This window comes from Aegilops tauschii, chromosome 2 (assembly GCF_002575655.3).
Source record: "Aegilops tauschii subsp. strangulata cultivar AL8/78 chromosome 2, Aet v6.0, whole genome shotgun sequence".
Classification (NCBI taxonomy): domain Eukaryota; kingdom Viridiplantae; phylum Streptophyta; class Magnoliopsida; order Poales; family Poaceae; genus Aegilops; species Aegilops tauschii.
Window position 1 is genome coordinate 22,963,741 of NC_053036.3, and position 3,934 is coordinate 22,967,674.

At 49.7% G+C, this 3,934-nt stretch overlaps 1 pseudogene; it reads left to right on the top strand.

Annotated features, from left to right (window-relative positions):
- Positions 1-703: 703 nt before the first annotated feature.
- On the top strand, positions 704-2,178 carry LOC109753422 (disease resistance protein RGA2-like; annotated as a pseudogene).
- The last annotated feature ends 1,756 nt before the right edge of the window (positions 2,179-3,934 follow it).

The following is a 3,934-nucleotide window of genomic DNA, read 5'->3' on the forward strand; positions in this document are numbered from 1 at the left end:
CTCAATCTAAGGACACCTATAGCTGCTTGGTTGTAAACTGTGTCTGCTCAATAAAAGGTGCATTCGACGCCACCCTTGTGTTTAAAATTAAAAGAAAAATATGAACTTGTGCACAAGGATTCAAAGTATGCAGTTGTAATTACCATCATCACAGACCAAGATAAAAAGGGCGCATACTCCCTGCCAAGGAGTATTGCCATGCTTTCTCTAATGAAGTTCATCTAGAAAAACTCAAACAAGACCCACCATAAAACTTTGCTAGAGTAGAGCACACATATAGTGGATGCCATGTAAAATGTGAAACCAGTTTAATGAAAAACAATTCCAAAGATAATTAAAATATGCATGTTGGTGTCAAACAATATTAATTGGGATCTACCTACTATGAACATAAAAAATATAAGTCAATGTTTTCATGACGCTTGGACAATTGGCATGTCGTTCTCACGTATTTTTGCAAGGAACAACTTGTGTATTCCATGGGGCACTAGGCCAATAATATACAATACAAGTACATGGAGTTTACAGCGATACATGTTAGCAGCCGTGTGTCATCCACCCTTGAACTCGTCGCAGTCAATAGTTTGGTGAATTTTCTATTTTGTGAATAACCTTTGTATGACTTGACAGAGGTTAGCCAATTTGTCTAGACTCCAGATAAACAGGCCAGCAGCTTCCCTCATTGATCTTCTTCTTGCTTGCCATGGAGGTTGCCATATCTGCAGTCACAGGTGAACTAGTGAGTCGTTTCATCTCCTTCCTGAAAAACAAGTATCACTCCTTGAGCCATGCACAATCAGAGAAGATGGTGGAGAGATTGCAGCACCTCCTGATGAGAGTCAGCATCGTCGTCGAGGAAGCGGACGGACGGTACATAACCAACTCCGGGATGCTGTTGCAGCTCAAGATGCTCTCAGGGGCCATGTATAATGGATACCGCGTGTTGGACACCTTGAGGTACCAAAACCTCCAGGACATTGCAGGCTATGAGAAGGTTAGCATCAATGACTCATCTAGCAGCAGCTCGTATTTAGCCATTCCTTTCAAGCGTTCTCGAACAAAAACTGAGAAGGATGACAAGGCCATGCGCCTTGATACGGATGGTTCTTTGGAAAGCTTAGAAATTGTTGTGGCTAACATGGTAGAATTTGTTGTGCTTCTGGGTGGATGCGAGCGCATGTCTCGTAGGCCATATGATGTTTATCTTTACACCAACAACTTCCTATTCAGCAGACATCATGAAAAACAAAGGCTCTTGAACTTCTTGTTGGGGCACAATGACTCTCCTGGTGATCATGCGCACTGGCAGTTCTCCCAATCATAGGTGGTGTTGGAGTTGGGAAGAAAACATTGGTTGCTCATGTGTGTAGCGATGATAGGGTCCGCTCACGCTTCTCCTCTATTTTGCACTTGAATGGAGATAGCCTATTGACAATACTTGACCATAGAAGGACCATGTTTTGGATGACATTGGTAGTTATTGAGTTTGCTTGTGATGTAAGTGACGATGACTGGAAAAAGTTTCACTCATTTCCAATAAGAATCAGCAGAGGAAGCAAGATCATCATTATAAGTAAACTTAAAACATTAGGCCGGTTTGGATCAGTGCAGCCTATTTTCCTAAGTGTTCTGTCTTATGACGAGTTGAGATACCTTTTCAAGACACTGGCATTCGGGAGCGTAGACTTTGTAGAGCATCCACGACTAGTACAAATAGCAGATGAGTTTGCCAAGGAGTTGCACAGTATGCAAGACACACTTGTTGCAACAAATATGTATGCAGATGTGTTGAGAAGGAACCTCGATGTCCAGTTCTGGCTTTGCATATTGGACAAGGGAAGAAGATTTATTAAAAGAAAGCTCTCCATATATGGTGTGCACCCAACCACACTTCTAGAACAAGGGCATCCAGTGGACATAACGGATGTTGCTTTACATCCACTTAGCATGAGACGTTATACAATTAATGTTGCAATCAAGGAGGAACTACCAAGTGTGACAATGGGAGAACTTCTAACAGATCCTAATGTTAGACCCAAAGAAGATTTCATTCTAATTTCATGGGAATCAAGGATACCCCCTTATAACTCATTTGCTCGTCTTGTTACAAATAATGCTCAGGGCACACGTGAAGATAATGCCTTGCAAGGGAGGAAGCGACGAGGAGTGCCAATGTAATTATGATCCAAAACCCATGTAATGTAACGCATGTATATCTTTTTTGTGTTCATATGTGGCCATGTACAAACGGCTTTAAGGATTATATATAGCATCCAGTTCATACTGAGCTTGCAGTTTTTTATGAAGAATACCTCAGAGCAGAAAGCACCCATTGACATGCTAGCTAGCCATGTTATGCACCAAATTCAAGTATAAAGATAGAGGCTAACTTCTGACGAGCGAGCGGTGCGAGGGCCGTCGCCAGTAGGCTTGGGCCGAAGCGGAGTGTAGTGAAGTCTGAAGTTAGCCCATGTAGGCTGCCCCCGTCAGAGACGCCTCCCCACGGTACGGATCAATATTGACCTAGGTCACTTGTGAAATATATACCTCGTGCACTACCAGAATAACTGGCGATGCCGACGGCCGAACCTATGCCGACGGCCCCCGTCGGCATAGATTGGCCTATCCCGACGGCCCAGCCCAAGCCGTCGGCATAGAAAAGCCGTCGGCGTATATCCATCTATGCCGACGGCCCCCGTCGGCAAAGCTCAGCCGTCGGCGTTGCGAGAAATATGCCTACGGCGGCCGGCGGCATAGATAAGCCCGTCGGCATAGAACGTGGGCCCGGCTACCCGGGCGGAAACGGCCTTTTGACGGCGTCAGTCTACGCCGACGGGCTAACAGCGGCCGTCGGCATAGCCCCCACGTCATCGATCCGCGTCGCCCGCCACGTCATCGATCCGCGTCGCTCGCCGGTCCGTGGTGTGGCAAATCTATGCCGACGGCCTGGCCGTCGGCATAGGCCTGGCCCATGGATGTTGCCACGTCATCGATCCCCGCCCTTTGCCATGTCATCGATCCGTGGCCGTGTGCGCAGGTATGCCGATGGCCTTGCCGTCGGCATACCTCTATTTTTTATTTTTTATTTATATTATTTACTTTTTCATGTTTTTTTCACAACATAAATGTGCCTTATCTAACAAAAAAATACCCCGATGGTATATTGATTGCCCCCCTCACGGACGTTGCTGCCGCCGTGCCCCACAGTGACGCCGGTGAGGGGGGGCACACCCCGGAGCTGCGTGTCGGGTGCCTGCGCCAGCCACCACGCTTCCACAACCGTAGGAGGGCCCAAAGCAACACCTAGCGGCATTGCTACCCCCCCAGGTACACCGTCCCGTCTAACCGGGCCCTCATAGATGCGGGGCGGTGTGGTGCCATGTCTGAAGAGGCGGGACGGGGGCGCTGGGGGGATAGCAATACCACCGGAGCGTCGCATCGGGCCCTCATACATGCGGGGTGGTGTGGTGCCATGTCCAAAGAGGCGGCGCGCATCTCCGGGGTGTGCCCCCCCTCACGGACGGCGGCGCCGCCGGCACCTGGAGGGGGGAAACGGACGCGTCGGGTCTACACGGAGGGGATCTTGCTGTGGGTCTGGCCCGGATGTTGCTCCAAAGTGTTCCTATGGGCTGACCTAACACAACCGGCTGGAGAGTTCCACTGGTCAAAGCCCGTCCGTGTAAAGTCAAAGGGCTAGATCCGTGGTCTAACGCTACATGGTTAGGCGGGATGGGGGCCCTGGGGGGATAGCAATGCCACCGGAGCGTCGCACCGGGCCCTCATATATACATGCAGGGTGGTGTCGTGGCATGTCCGAAGAGGCGGCACGCGTCTCCGGGGTGTGGCCCCCCTCACGGACGACGCCGCCGCCGGCACCTGGAGGGGTGAAACCGACGCGTAGGGTCTCCACGGAGGGGATCTTGCTGTGGGTATG